At 37.7% G+C, this 16,714-nt stretch overlaps 1 long non-coding RNA gene across 1 annotated transcript; it reads left to right on the forward strand.

Moving 5' to 3' along the window:
- Window positions 1-13,989: 13,989 nt before the first annotated feature.
- LOC110835065 (uncharacterized) lies at window positions 13,990-16,405 on the forward strand. Its single transcript, XR_002544776.2, has 3 exons — window positions 13,990-14,116; window positions 14,192-14,293; window positions 16,196-16,405. It is a non-coding gene; the product is annotated as an uncharacterized LOC110835065 (long non-coding RNA).
- The last annotated feature ends 309 nt before the right edge of the window (window positions 16,406-16,714 follow it).

Consider the following 16,714-nt stretch of genomic DNA (forward strand, 5'->3'; position numbering starts at 1 on the left):
TTCTCCCGGGAATTCGCCCATGTACTTGCCAGCCTCGGTTTACCCTTATAGGGTCCCACACCAAAAACTTCAGCGCTCAGAAACACACGTAGGCTTCATTGTACGATTTTAATTAAAATTGTAAATTAGTGACGATAAATATAATTCCTCAATGTTTCAATACATTCGCTACCAGCCTTAATAACTCAGCTTGGGGGAACGGCATGCTGTGGTTACAAGGGAAACACTGAAAAGGGATTAATTTTAATAAACTGACTCATAAATGCGGATCAGAGATGGTCCATACGTTTGTAACGGGTAACGACATCGATTAATTTTACAGTTCAGTTTAAAATTTATTAGCATTGTGAGTATAAAAACGAATTCATTTGTATCTGTGAACTTTTAATTTCAAGGTCAATCTCACAGAATCATTGCAAGCAAGGCGACACAGGTCGAAAGGTGAGTGATCTTCGTACTTTTCAGATATTGTGGTAGAATTAAATTTTCCTAATGCATTTTAAATACCTTATAAAAATTAAACTGTAAATTTTCTTCGCTGTTCCAGTGATTATGCTTTTTTCTGAAATACTGAGGCTGACAGATATATGACGATCCTCTTTTTAATAGGCTATTACAGACTATGAATTCTTGCAGACATTTTATTTATAATGCAAACAATATTTTTGGATCACAGAATTCCAAGTATGGAGATTTTTATTTTCATTTTGTGGGTGGTTCTTGGGCACTTTATAAAAATATCTTCCTGTGGAACGCTCGTCTAGTGCGTGTGTACGTACTGGTTGAACTTGTTCTTGGAACTCAGGCGCCAGTCTGCAATTGCAACTTCAAGCAGCTGGAAGATGAGTTAAGGCAACGTGTTGAGGCTGATGCGTATTGTTCGATCTCGCTTTTTAAAGCAATTCCTTATTGATGTCAAGGATTGTGACTTTCATGAATCGTGTTACGACATTTAAGCCTATTTTGCGCTTAGATATGACCGCCATCCAACGTCACGGCATTGGCAATGAGGCATCTACCACGAAGGAAAAATTGGAATAGTTATGTGAAGTCCTACAAGCGTCTGCTATGATCAGGAGTCTGGCGTACAAATATGAATTGATCGAAGCGGACAGATGTGTCTGACATAACATTTTGTCACGTAAATCTGTTATTTATTCGAGCGATAAACATTAATGTCTGAAAAGGGGTACGACACCATTTTCTTTTCTGACGTTGAGAATAAATTTGATATAATTTTTGTGTTAATGGTAGCAATTTCTCACTGCGCGAAATTTCACATAAAATGCCTACAGAAATTCCGAGATTCTTTTTGTTTTGAGTTCGAAAAGAACATATACCATTCGTACGCCTTAGTAATGACGTACAACGCAGTCACATTAAAAGTTACGTTTGAAAAAAAAAATCACAATTACTCTATAACTCTACTAAGTTTAGTTCGGTAACCTCAACGAAAGCGACTACTCTGGAGAACTAGATATAGAGGGAAGACTAATACGAAAATTGATATTCAGAAATATGATGTTGACTTAATGCATCTGGATAGCGTCTAGTGGCGAACTCTTGCGTACATGTTAATGAGACTTCGAGTCCCATAAAAGACGGAGTAGCTGAGCGACTATTAGTTTCTCAAGAACGACTAGTGTCCATGTGATTGTTAGCATTTTATTATTTAGTGTTCTGTCTGAGGACAGTTCCATATGAACAGGATCCTTCCATCCTTTTCTCGGACTGGGACCTGTTCATATACGTTCTTGGCAGATGATCCAGAAGTGGTTTGCCATTGCCTTCTTCTGTGTGTGAATGGAGTAATTGTTGGGATGCCACGGAGGAAAACTCCGTGTTGCCTAGACCACGGCCTTGCCCAACACAAGTTATAAATTCGGGCACCGCCGGGAATCGAACCCGAGACCCCAGGATTACAAAGCCAGAGTTCTAACCGCTAGACCACCGTAGTCTGTAGCGAGCATTCTACGCGTTTCTGTAAAATTCATAAATCGGATTTAATACATTTTTAGCTGTGTAAATTGCAGTAAACCACAGCTGTTGCCACTGGAATAATAAGATAGGGAAAGGATGAGTCCTTACCATGCGAACTAGGAATGCGATTCTATCGTAGTTTATGTCTTCCTTTGAGAAGAAATGTTGTCATAACTGCACTGTATTTCAGTGGCCGAACGGAAGTTACGAAGAGTAGACTAAATGCTCACTGAAATGAGTGCGTGGAAGGATCACGGAAACACAATGATTTCACAACCAACCGCAGAATCACACTTTCGATTAACTTTATCTGTAGGACAATGCCACGCGATTTCCTGACAACTTTTTGCAACGTAATACGGGCTTTGAAAACAGATAAACTTTGAATGAAACTCCCCGACAAAGAATATAATGAGTTCACCTTCTAATCAATTCTGGTAATCTAATAAAAATTAACGTCTAAATATTACACCTGCATAGTTAATGTTGCTGTTATTCTTATCTGATCCATTTCTATACTGATGCAGCTTACTGTGTAATTTAATCACACGCATTGTTAATTAATCAATCTTAATTTCGTTCTGCGCTATCGTACACAGTGTAATGTACTGGCATTACTGAATCATCTGTAGGGTACGTACATGAGGTTGCAAAAGATAAACATGCGGTTTTTAACTTTAAGATCAAAGCTAATTTGATATGATACTTGAGATTTCTACGATAGTCAATGTTAATTATTCAGCCTTACGTTTATCGCAGCGAGTTGGTATATTTTTTTTATATTATTAAGTCATAAAAGTGTCCCGTTTCCTTGCTTTTTAAGCGATTTAAACAACCTGCTAATTCTTACATTGCTTATTGGTTTTATAAAAGATACACGTAGAAGATAAATCGCGAAGTAAAGTTACTGAAAGTGTGTTACAAAAGAGATAAAATATATTCACTAGTCCCGTAGGCCTACAGTTAATGAAATCGGAGCGTAGAAGGTTGCCCTCTGACCCAAAATAAGAAGAAGGCACGAAGTTCCTCAGCCACGCTTTTAGCGAGTAAAATTTCTACGTCATTTTGATATTCGAAACATTCTACAGTGTGAAAAATGATTCCATTCCAGTACCTCAAGTATCTTCCTGCTTACAGACCGAAATAATTTGTTTCTAGACGTCATTTCACAAGATACACATAAAATCGCGGTTCTGGAGACGCACTATGACCTCTATCATAAAAGAAAATAATATTGGAAACATAAATTATACAAAACAATTTTTGTGTCAAGTTTCCTGAGCTACGAGAGTTGGAGTCAAATCCTGGGTCTCTATGAGGAATGTTGGGAATGTTTACGTCCTGATGGATCAGATGGGAGCGCGTGTGGCTCACACGGAGGAAATGCGTACTAAACAATTTTTGGTTGAAAATCTCGTAGGGCATTAGGAAGATCTAGAAATAGATGGTTGAATAAGATTACAATGAGTCGTGGGGAAATAGGATTGGAGGCGACGGACTTTTGTGAACATGGTTATGAATCATTGGGTTGTATAAAAATCGAGGTATTAAATGACTTGCTGGCTCTATGGAGGAACTTTTGTGACTGCCATGAAATTGTTTGAAGGGTTGCATCGATCATGCCATTCAGGCGTCCAAATTCAAATCCGGGAACTCAGAACCCGAGGCGTCCAGTGCCTGCAATGTTTGAAGTTGTTGACCTCTGAGGTCAACACACGTGAGGAAGAACTCAGTCGTCTACAGCAGAACTATTCCTTCGTCAAATGAAATGTGCCTGTGGTCTAATGAGCAGATCATGTAAGGCGTTTCCGCCATCTTGTTACAACGGTTTACAAAGAACACGCCTGAACATGGCGAAACTAAGAATACATTGTCGTGTCTCCTACACAAGGCTTGAACTAGTCCCTCGAAGGACAGGCTTGCATGAGATATTACATGCAGTTCTGTTCAGATAAATAGGCTATATTCACTCTTGCATGGCGACGCCAAATTGACATCAGGATACGAAGTCATACGACAGATCCACTGTTAAGATATCCTTCTTCAAATGCCTGAGTCTGGAGCAATGTTTCTCAAACAGTGTACCGCGGATCGCTGGTGGTGAATTTTACTGAAATGTGGCACCTGCTTTAATCGATATTTTGCACATGAAATTCCTTTGTATGCTTCTTGGAACAACGTTTATGAAATGACCCCATAATGGGAATGTAGAATGTCTGTCCGTATATTTTTGTCTCCGAAATTACTTACAGAATTTACGTATTTATCTTAATACGTGCATTAAAATCTTTCCTGCTTAATGTGAAGTTTATATCGAACTTCACTGATGTCCTTGCCAGTTGCAGGTACAAACAATACTTAAATGAATTGGGTGGGAGGGTTTGAACTGAATTCTACGGGCTCAGAATCTGTATGTATCCAGCCAGTGACGAAATTCTGTGAAAACGGTAAGATCCTTCTGATTTAATGAGGACACGGAATTCTTCGACCAGCTGAACAAACAAAGGCTTCTCAACGAGGATGCCAATACATGGAGTAGTTTATTACGAGAACGAAAATTAATATTACTGTTTTGGATATCATTACGATCACATAAAATCCAACAAATACACGAGAGTTATAAAAGCAGCATCCATACAGAAGTCACGACCATTTGCAATTATATTTCGTCCGTATAATCTTTACGCTGCCTTAAAAATATCTCCACTCTTTTAGTGGCAAGTTAACGAGAGAGAGTAGACATAAGGAGAAGTGCGAATGATTTAACAATATTTTTCTCTATTTCAACAAGCAATTGTCGTGCAGTCGTTAGCAACATAATTTGAAGAACATTAATACGTGTACGCAGGATGGACATAATTCCTCCGCGGGTGACTGAACCCTTCTGATTGTTGTGCGTCTGTAGGCATTTGTTACGATGCTCATTTGTCAACTGCCCGTCGGATGTCATGCCACCTGTCGCATCATAACCCCGCGGTGTTCAGCTGTAATCGAGCTAAGTCAGTTCATTGTCTCTCAGAAGCGACTTCCAAGAAAACAGTCTCTTAGCAATAATGAACGTAGCCATGCAAGATTTTCTCACATCCTTAACCAGGAAGTGTGAACAGAAACTTTAAGATATTACTTCTTTCAGTCTTCTTATCTAGTCAGTCGACATAAAATGATTGTCGACATAGAATATAACTTTTTCGTTTCAGCATTGTTTACTGAAAGAAACAAAAGACGATTTACCTGAAAGTTCTGAAGTTCTCAGATCCTTGTCTCCTGTGTTGTGACGAGCAGAATTGTAGGTGGTTATCTAATTTTCGGAATAATATATCGGCTCCATTTTGAGAACAGGCCAGCTCTACAATGCACAATAAAAGAGTCTACACAATCTATCCACATTTGTAGCCCGCATCAGCTTCAAAACAACCGAATATACGTTATAAAAACTTGACAGTCATAAGATCTATGGCATCGCCATATTCGGGTCACGTGGAAAAGAACTGAAGTCAAAAACGTATTGCCAAACTCACGTTACAGCCCAGTAAGAAAAATTTTGGGACTAGTAAGGTAACAGTCAAAAGGTTCTAGAAATCTTCCTGTAGAGCAGATTCAACGTCTGGCCAACTTTATTTCTGGAATGAAACCTCTTATGTATGATGATTGGAATTAGGGATCTGTTAAAAGACATCTCTCTCGAGAATCTGGGTCGGTTGCGAAATATATTCTCCCGGACAAATTTGGACTAAAAACAAATGTAACAATTACGCAAATTTATTCACAGACAGAACAGAGTCCTTGGAGAAATACCATTATCTCGTGTGGACAATACATTCCCTGGATTTTATGGAATACGAAGGTTCATCACCGTTGTTACAAAATCCCAAGGGACAGAACTAAGAACAAATAACTTTCAGTATATATTAAATCTTGTCCGTCTAATCACAATAAATTCTTATTAAATATTAAAATATTACAATAATTAACATTTTAAAATATTTAAAATATTAAATGATGTTCTTTATCGAAATATTCGATTTAGATTAGACCATCATTTAATATTTAATTTAATATTTTAAATATTTTAAATGTTAATTATTGTAATATTTTAATATTTAATAAGGATTTATTGTGATTAGACGGACAAGATTTAATATATACTTATTATATCACAATATGACGCAACTTTACCATCTTACAAATAACTTTCATTTAATTCTCCGCTGGATAAATTTTGGAGTCCGTACTCTTGATAGAGCGTGTTAAACAACTAGGAAAAATCTGTTTGATTTTGGTCTTGTGTTGGCCGACAGCCAAGACCGCGTGTTCTTCCCACATTCTCAATGAATACATTTTCCCCAGCTTCGTTCTCTTCGAACTGCAAAATCTCCCTCTATTCATCAAGAAGTCTCTTCAGTACGCCCCACAAACACTTTGTGAGGTCCGGGATTCAAATCACGGCCACGACACTTACGTACACAAGTTCTGTTCTTATCTAAGAATCATTACATGTTATTCAGATTTACGTATGTGCAATGAATCGAATATTTAGGATATGTGTAACGAGGTAGGGGCTTTATACTAATACGTATTAAGAGTATAAATTTTAATAAATGACATGTATCATATATTAAACATTCTAATTACCGACAATCTTTTATTTGGGTTAGTGTATTTTAAAGAAAAGTATGAAAATAAAATTCTTTCCCGAGTATCTTATTGCAATATTTTGTATCTCTTGAAGGATTTTGACGTCTATATTTCGAAAAAGAAACCAACACTTATTTCGACGTATATGCACACAGGATTATGAAGAGGATATCAAAATTTTAGTACCGTTTTCAACGTTTTCCTCCAGGGGTAAGACTCAATAAAGCCTTGACTTCGTTAAGATGCATTGTTCTGTCTGGTGACGCAACTGGCTTCTGAGATTTTATGTTCTCAAAGCAATGAAGTTGATGTTTATAATCTTCTGGATTGTGACGCCGTTTGAACTTGAAGATGATTGCCAAAGGAAGAAAGTGTCGCCTCTCTCTTCAGGGTGAAGGCCACTATCCACGCAACCTATCCCATGTGAGATGTTTTGTGATTTCCCTACGCACCACCAGGCAATACGAAGATAAGAATTTTAAATAAATTATATTCTGATGACGGAGGCGACACGTACCTCGGAAAATTTGGTAACAACGTTCTAGATTTCTTGGTCTCACAACCCTAAAAACCACAACAAAGTTCACGTAAGTCTTTCGAAAGCCCTGGCCCCCCCCTTCAAAAAAAAACACTGGTGGTGACAGGTACAGTTCCTCAGCTCAAAATTTGTTTTGACACAGGAGTTACAGGAAGAGTTGTTATCTGTGTTGGAATTTCGGCATGAAAACACAGAAACTGTATTTCCTAACAACGAGCAATTTAAGAAAATCTGCATACAAACTTCCAAGTCACTCTTTGATTTTGTCTGTCAAAACGAAGCAGAATATAAATTGAAATTGTTGTTACAATAAAATAAATAATGCAATTTTTTATTGGAACTAATTATGGGCATTTCACAATAATTAATAAATGGCGCTTGTATCCTTACACAATACGTACAAACCACAGAAAATGAAATTAACCTATTAAAGTTTTGCAACTTTGAATTACAGTGGCGAGCATTTAATAATTTATGAAGCCTGTTATTGAATCAATTGTTTTATGAGAATATACAAACGCACTTTTCTTCTAAGCAGAGACCATTTAAATTATGAAACGTGTGTTGGTTTCAAGGTCATATGCTTTTCAAACGACGACGAAGTTCCTTAATAACAAAAAGTTAGATAATTGCGTTAATTTGCTATATTTAATTGCTCTCGTCAAACATTAATCCTATACATGACAAGATCACTTTCCATTAACCCTACTTTTTTTATAGATTGTTAGTAAACTCGTGGAATCAGAAGTACATGCAGAAGTGTGGTTTTGCAAAGCGATCACTTCTAAACGTATTCCAAAATTACGTCTGGCATCTGCGAACAGCCACGATTAGAGACGTGACACAGATCAGGCCCAACGAGTATTTAAAATCACACGACACCTAAGAGGTAAATGTAATAGATTACAGTTGGTACTACTCTGTGATTCTAAGTCCTGCTTAAATTAAATATATATCCTCATCATATCATAAGTGTCAGAGCACAGAGGGGAGGAAACACTCAGTGGGATAAATTAATTATAATCCACTCTGTGAGTCTTGAAATACGTCGACGAAATGATAAGTGATCAATAATTCTGATCCGTTTAAGTACAGCAATGACAAAAAAAATCTCTAAGATAGATAAGATAGATCTCTCCTCTGAACACATCGGAACCGATTGCTATTTCATATATGACTGATATAAACATCAATAACACCACCTCAACAAATAATGTTATATTAATAATATCTAGACACAACTTCCATAAAAAATATACTGAGAAAGATGATAAAATTATAAAATTGTAAAAAAAACTATAAATAATTGTAATTTGAGTTTTAAAAAGTTTATAATTTACACCTGATGACGGTTTGATAAACCGAAACATGTTGTGAATGTTCCGATGTAAATCGAATGCTCGATATGGAAGATAAGATGATATTTTAATCATTTTAATTATCTTATCTTACTATTTTATTGTGATTTGACGGTAAACAAATATAATAATTATTTTAAAAAATCTCTAGATGGAAGCGATGAATATTTACCCGGAACTTTCGACGTTTCGAAATTTGTGTCTAACTTGTCTCTCTCTCTCTGCTCGGTCCTTTTCGACACCGAGTTCTTCGATTTTCATCCGAATAAACACGGCGAGTTCGAGACGTTGCTTTAATCGTTTCAAGCGACCTCTCGATCTCAGTTATTCTTGTACCCAACACAGAAATGTTGCTTGTATTCTCTACTTCACTATTATTTTAAGATCCAAAGGAGTCTTTAAGAAGCAGTTAACAACACAGACATTAACAATTTGCATAATGATTAATGTATCTACTAAGCGAAAGCACTGTTTTGTCAATAAGTGTGAATGAAATGCAAATGTTCTGAATAATTTTCTACAACTAACTCCACGACACAGCGAAACAGAAATCTTCTTGAGAAGCTAAGAGTCACTCGACTGGTCTATAAATTCCTTCAAGGTTCATTGCCTTGTTCACAAGAGCCAGCAAAGATAAATCCAGACCATAACCTCGTTCGTCAATTTTAATATTATTCTCCCATCTGCGTCTATTATTGTGGTATCCTTGTGTCAGGTATTCGTCATTAAAATTTCGTGTGCATTTCTTATTTGTTCTGCGCATGTCAAAAACTATTATCCGGAATAAAGAATTAAGAAAATTGACTTTTTTTTAAAAAAAATATGCAATTGGTTATTTTACATCGGGCATCTTGTTCATGTCACATCATGCATGAGCCTAGCGCGTGAATACACTGTAAACATGAATTCCATGTTGTAATCTCAAATGCAAGCTCTTACATTTTGAGGTCTTACAAATTATCAAAATACCACAATTAACTCAAGATTGGTCCGGGTGTTTTAGGGCTGTTAAATTACTCCCCTCGTTTGCTGATATCTAATATTCTGTGATGCACACGGGGGACGGGGCGTGGATATTGCGGAATAGAACATCCATCAATCATTCTCGTTGTGTCGGTGAGTAAGCCCCTTCTGGTAATTCGAATGTATTCGCGTTAGGGCTGATCTCCCGAGTTACAGCGAGACGTTCCTAGTGTCCCGAAGGTAAAGATAAGTCAGTACCTACGTGTTCGTCGTTTACAAACCACGAGAGGACACTTTTGCTGCACTAAGACACGTGACTGCTTGTCGAAAATGTCTTTAAAGGGGGGCAACCTTATAACTTTGGTGTTCTCAGACTTTGAAGACTGCACGACTGGGACCATAATCACTTCATCGACTAGCGGGGCACCTGGTTACAAATTACGACGATTTGTCGAAAATTATTGACATGCTACTAAGATTCTGAAGCTTAAAGGCTTGCATTTCGAACAAGCTCCTGGAAAAATCCACTAGAATCACACGTCAGCAAAATAAGATGGGGAAAATTTCCCTGAGGCCTTGAAGGGGTGTTAGAGTAACGGAGGAAAAACTCCACAGTCATAATCTTGGGACTACATTGAAACGAGTACGTAGCATTGCGTTCCGTCCATTCTTACTCAGGTATCCACTTGGTTTGACTCTGTCCGAGGGATTCCGAAGGGTAAAGATAATGATAACTGCAGTTTGCACTGTGCTAACCTAACAAATCTAATGGATGAACATTTCATGACGTCGTAATGATCTCTATTTGTGATTATTGTCTTCCTGTTTAATTTCGACCGGTTATTTGTGGACTATGTACCGTTATATACAGCACCGATCAAATGCAGGTTAGAATCGCTGTAATAACATAAGCGCTAATGCGAGTCACGTGACAGCCCGCCACGGGGTCGTCAGTCTAATCAGATGATTTCTCCCTCCCTCCCTCCCTCCGAGGTCTCGTGATAAACACACGAAATTTACGGTTCTGGGATTAATCTTGTTTATTCGTCTGCTTTTGTCTACGAAGAGATCCTGGAATGTACAGGACACTGTGACGTAGAGCTTACGTCGAATTCCTCCCTACTGTAATCGACTAACCAAACAAATGTTTCGACATATTCCCCAGTCCATCACAAAAGCTCTGGCGAATTGAGATCACACTTTCCATTGTTAAGACAAAGAGTTAGGAGAAGGTAATTCACACGAGTAAACATGCCAAGTATTAAAACCAAACATAAATCCACCTCTGAATTATATTGTTGTCAGTTCAATCGATTGGCTTTCCGATAGACGAAATCTGATTCGTTCACAGTTGCGTGTTCCATTATGAATAAAATAAAATGAGAAGAGTTCATAAGCAGCACGTGTCAACAGAAAAGTATAATTCTTACGTTACTAAGAAGATCTGAAGTGAGAGAGACCGCTCGGGAAACATGTTAATATAATATTAAAATGGATCTCAAAGAAATAAGATCTGGGGGGGGGGGGGGTCTGGACTGCATTATCAGGGCTGAGACAAGTGGCGGACTCTTGTGAACACACAGCGAAACATCAGATTACATAAATGGCGGGGGATTTCCTTGAACAGATAAGCGACTATAAGGTTTGTTCCCTACAAGACATTCCCTTGCCAGACGTATTTCTTATTCATCGTAAATGTACGTCAGGTAAATCCACGTACATAAATTCGTATTACAGTTTTATGTGTGTTATAATTTATTTGTAAACAATTGTTGTATAAAGATTCCAATTATTTTATTTTATTTTTATTTAGTGTTCTGTCTGACGACAGGTCCATATGAACAGGATCCTTCCATCCTTTTCTCGGACTGGGACCTGTTCATATACGTTCTTGGCAGATGATCCAGAAGTGGTTTGCCATTGCCTTCTTCTGTGTGTGAATGGAGTAATTGTTGGGATGCCACGGAGGAAAACTCCGTGTTGCCTAGACCACGGCCTTGCCCAACACAAGTTATAAATTCGGGCACCGCCGGGAATCGAATTATATACACGTTTTAATTGGAATCTTTATACAACAATTGTTTACAAATAAATGTATACAATTCCCAGCAGATGGACAAGAAAACATGTCATAGTAGAGTAGTTATGATATAAAATCAATTTGTTTGTGAATTTATTTATAAACTATTGTTGTGCGAAGACGGTAATTAATTCAAATTCAGAGTTTAGCACAAACTGACACAGAAAATAACTGTTTTCCTCTAAATTATTATTTGTTAAGAATCAATAATGGCGCTGAACCGCTCAAGGCAAAAAGATTTCATCGTTAAAAGAATTCTGTCCAACAATTTGCAAGTTTTGATTGTTGTAGAAAGACAATTATTCTGCACATAATTTGCCTCAATATAGTTCGCTTTGCCCGCTCTAACAATTACCTAAACGACACTCATCTGCTACATGTTGTACCAGTTCATGCCATCGAGAGTCCCCGAGAACATGGTCACTAACACGGTCTACTCAACCATAAAGATTACTATCTCGCTTGGTCCGACTTAGAAGGTCGAAAGTTGTGGGTTCTTTTATAACAGAGCACACAGAAAGGAAGATGTCCGACTGACCTGTATAAACCATCCGACGATACGATGGCAAAGCGACTCCAGCAACAAAGGAACAATCCGCAGAGCCAGAGAACGAAGATTTTGTGCTGAAAAAAACAAATGACACTCATGTTAAACATTCTATGTTTATCTGAAGGTTAACTAAGGACAATAGATCGATTCACAAACCGTAATTAAGTAAGTTACTTTACACACAGTTCAACGCCAGCTGAAATGACTTAAATATTCAGACCACATTTATTACGACAGATATTATTATTTAACAATATCCAGGAGTGTTAGGATGTGAACTGGAGTCATCTGTCTCACGATCGGGGTCTACCTGGATGACTCCTGTAATCACAATAATGATTTTCATGCCCCATAATAAGCGGGGAATTTCTTGATTACCTGAATGACTACTGGTTTCTCAAGAATGCTGTTCGGTGATTTAATTAGCTTGAGATTCCAATGGATAACTTCGATATGTTTTATTCTCCTATTCTCTGGACCGCAACATTTGGTGAAAACGTAACGAATAACAATTTAATTTTTTAAAAAAAAAATTATAAAAAATGCTGTCGAATTCAGTTTTGTGCAACAAAAAGTTCAAATGAACTGGTCAGATGTTTATCCCAAGCTCACGTGTTTGGTGCAGACTGTATAATAAAATTAAACATACCACTCGGCGATCTTATCATAATATTTTATACCACGGTATCTTCAGACAGATAAAACACCTGTTGGTTGCATACATTTCAACGCGACTCTGTGTTTTCAAACGCCCGTATGTAAAATGTAGCACTGCATATGGAATTTTTTTTCTGAATTTTCTTAAACCATGGAATGAACGTCACGTAACAGGGCCCTTCATAGAGCAAATTTTTCCTCAGCTCCGTAAGAAAACCCCCCTTTTCCCTATACCCCGAATGTTTATTACAATATTCACAAGAGCTCGCCACTGGTCTTGAGTCAAACAAATCCATTTTACGTCTTTGACGTCTACTTTAATAATATCCTCCAACCTACGAAATTAAAACGCTGGTCTACTCGTAATAAGTTATAAATCATAATCTAAGCTTGTCATACGTCGCCCTAAATTTGAGATTTTGCATAGTTTTGGCCCACACACACTGTGAGCTGATGTAATGTTCCTCTCACCGTCTGTCAGCCAACAAACAAACATATTTATTAATGTTTTATTTAAATCATTGCTTTGCAGACTAATATTGAACATCAGATGAACCACGCCACATAAAAAACAATACCTTCGTTCTAATATGTAAGAGTAATCTGATAAGAACATTTTCAACAAACTGCATAACATTGTAAATGATTGTAATTCGAGTTTTAAATTTACCAATCTAATCTATACCTGAGGACGGTTAAATATAACCTAAACATGTCGTAAAAGACGTTCCAATTTGTAAATCGATCATTCGATGCGGAACGTGAAATGATATTTTAAATATTTTATATTTTACTATCTTATTAAATTTGTGATTTGACGGAAAATATTAAAATATCGACTGGAAACTCAAACACTCTTTTTCGCTGTCCATCCGACACAAAAAGGCATAATATCTGTGTTATGAATGCACAGACACTTCTCACCGAAAACCCTTGAGGAAACCGATAATCATCTAACGAATAACAATGCTAAAACAAAATTGTCAGACGGTTGCCATGGAAAACCTTGATAATGGAAACTATGACGTCAGTCTGGAACGTTGCAGAGACGGATTTCCAAGTTCAGCGTCACATAACGGCTTTGGGAGGATATGTACCTACTTTTATATGCAACTACGTAACCTCTAACCCTCAGTTTCGCGTGTTGTACATGCCTGCATTTACTGTAAAGAACTCTAAGCCATCTATTAGCAAATACACTTGTATAACCATGCATTCAGTGACCCCTGAGAGAATTGTTTGGTTCTCCAAGAGGCGACTGACTGGCTGTAATGAAGTGTCGCGTTTAGTCTAAGTATCTGGACAACAAAGGCGTGAACACTCGACACTTGGCAAACATTACAGTCAAGGCGCAGGTATGTGACATGTATTACATGAAATACGTTCCTTACAGCAAAAGGTGATGTACGAAAGGTATATTTTGCTTCCAGAAACATGCAGAGACTTTATAGTACTTCAGTGGCCTCAGAAATGCATGTAACACGATGCATGCATTGGCTTACCTCCTACCACAAGATAAAGAGTTCATAAACGTGAGTAAAATATTTGAATTTAAATGTATAACGCAATTTGAATCACTTAGAGAACGTCTCATAATGTCGGTCTCTGACAACAGTTAAAAAGATAAATTAATTGGGGGATCCATTACACACCTCATTAATACCTCTTACATTTCTTGGATCGTACATTCAGACGTTTCAGATAAAAATTAGATAGACATTTTCGAATAAAAAATAAACTGATATGTTTTATGATCTCGCGGTCTGAGATGCGTATGCTTTTGAACTGCTGGGCAACTGGAATCGTGGTTCGAATGTATCCCGGAATATTGTCGTAATCCCGCGTTGACTTTTTAATGTTGTATTATCGTCCCTTTTTTTTTTTCGACAGATCGGGATAACCCGTCCAGTCCTACACAGTCTGTAACGCGTTTATTTCGGAACATAACGAAGGAAATAATTAGTTAATACAACATTACGAAATGTTACATAACAGTTCTACATTCCTTGTACGTGAAGTTAAATATTAAGAAGTTCAGTATTATTAATCACATAATATTATCGCCCCCAAAACACAAAACCTTGGGTCTGCCACAAAGAATGTCATAAAATCCGGTATTACGACGTCCACAAGAAGCGACCTAACATGAAAGCTTAAGTCCCATTCTCGTATTATAATACGAACTTAAGCAGTGGAATTATAAATGCAACATGAGAAGTCAGGGACAACGCATGACCCTTGTAACAACAACTCCATCCTCAGGATGACAAATCACATGCCGTTTTGTTGTCAATGAATCTTGAATGGGGAACGTCGGTTTGATTCATGACCTCCGAAAATCAGTGTGGGATTAAGCGTCTGAAGTCACACATGCAGACAGACCAAAAAAAACCTTACAAGTTGCTTCACAACACACGTCCCTCTCAGACCACAATGAGGAAGAATCCTGTAGTGCAGGGCAGCCAACGCAACCCCTGTGCGACGGGAGAGACAGGAATTTCGCTCTTGGTCGTATATTTCTCGTTTAGTCATTGATTTCGTCTGTTGCTATCCAGAGCGCAAGATGAAATGCGATTGTGGTCATATTCCAAGTGGCCTGTCTCTATGGGACTGCAATACACGAAACACAAATTTTACCCGGTGTTTAGATGTTTCTACAAGACTCGCTCATGAGGACAAAGTTCTGAAGCGTAGACCAAGGAGGACTAAAGTAAGAGAAATGTTAAGAAAACTGCATAATGAGAAGTTTTATTCAAATTATCCAACATAATAAGAGCGATAAAATCAAAGATTTGAGTTGGGCGGGGCCTACAGAATGCATGAAAGAGTTGAAAAAACGCTTACCGAGATCAGAGCCTACTTGGAAGACCTAGATGCAGACGGAAGGATCGATTCATCTATTCCGAAACGAGGACCAGTGGTTGACTCTTACAAATGCAGTAATGAATCTTCAGGTTTCATACAAAGGCACGGAATTTGCTGACTAGCTGAGGGTCTATTAGTTTTTCAAGGTGGAATCCGAACCACGGAGTTAGTTAATGAACACTTTTAATGTCCCGATTTTGTGAAATAATAGTTTATAGTTTACTTTAATGAAAACTGTGCTAGCAGCTGATGGATATTGTTCTTGTATCAACACAGACTCAAAGTAATTTAAGAACAGTCCAGACTCTTTAACAATAAACTCAGAACCAAAATAACACATTCGAGTTTCAATTTCGTACCAACGTCAGACTAGACAGAGTGGTAGGGAGGGCTGTGAACCTGTCTTCGGAGTAGCCTGCCGTAGAGGTGGACTTCAAACAAGATTCTTGTTTGCCTGCAGAACTGAGTGGTTCTGTCAAAGTCACGTCTACGACCAAAGTGACTTTAGTACAGGGTGGAACAAAGCACCAGATAAGTTCTGTTCTATAACAGATGATTATACTTTGCAGTCTTAATCGGGCTCACAAAGGACACCACTGGACACCTCTGACCCCTTGACACTCAGAGATTTGGCTTTCATGATGCAATGCATAGAGTGGCCTTCTGATGCTGAAGACAAGTTTCTGGCTGCAAAGGAATCCCACACTTCATTTGGCGAGGTTCAGCGACACCTGAAATTCATCTTCCCTGCCTGACTCTCGCGTGAAGTTCATTCAAATCCCCTTCGCTTCTAAGTAAAACTTTAATATAAGCGATTTAGAATTAGTGCATCTGAAACTGCTTGGTCGGTGTTTAAGGACGATGTTTTGCAAATAAAATTTCAGTCGTGACAGTATTAGACAATACTACACAAACAAAATTTAACCTAAGAACCAGAAGGGAATGGATGAGAAGGTATATTATTAAAATGAACAATATATATTAAAGAAATATGATGAAAGAATTTGATTGAATTAAACTGGCTGAGGACAGAGAGAGATATGTTTTTGTGGACACGAAAATGTACATCCAAGTTCAGTAAATGCCAA

This window comes from Zootermopsis nevadensis, unplaced genomic scaffold (assembly GCF_977971745.1).
Source record: "Zootermopsis nevadensis isolate Lab colony 2312 unplaced genomic scaffold, Znev_1.0 Znev_ptg000019l, whole genome shotgun sequence".
In the NCBI taxonomy this organism is placed as follows: Eukaryota; Metazoa; Arthropoda; class Insecta; order Blattodea; family Termopsidae; genus Zootermopsis; species Zootermopsis nevadensis.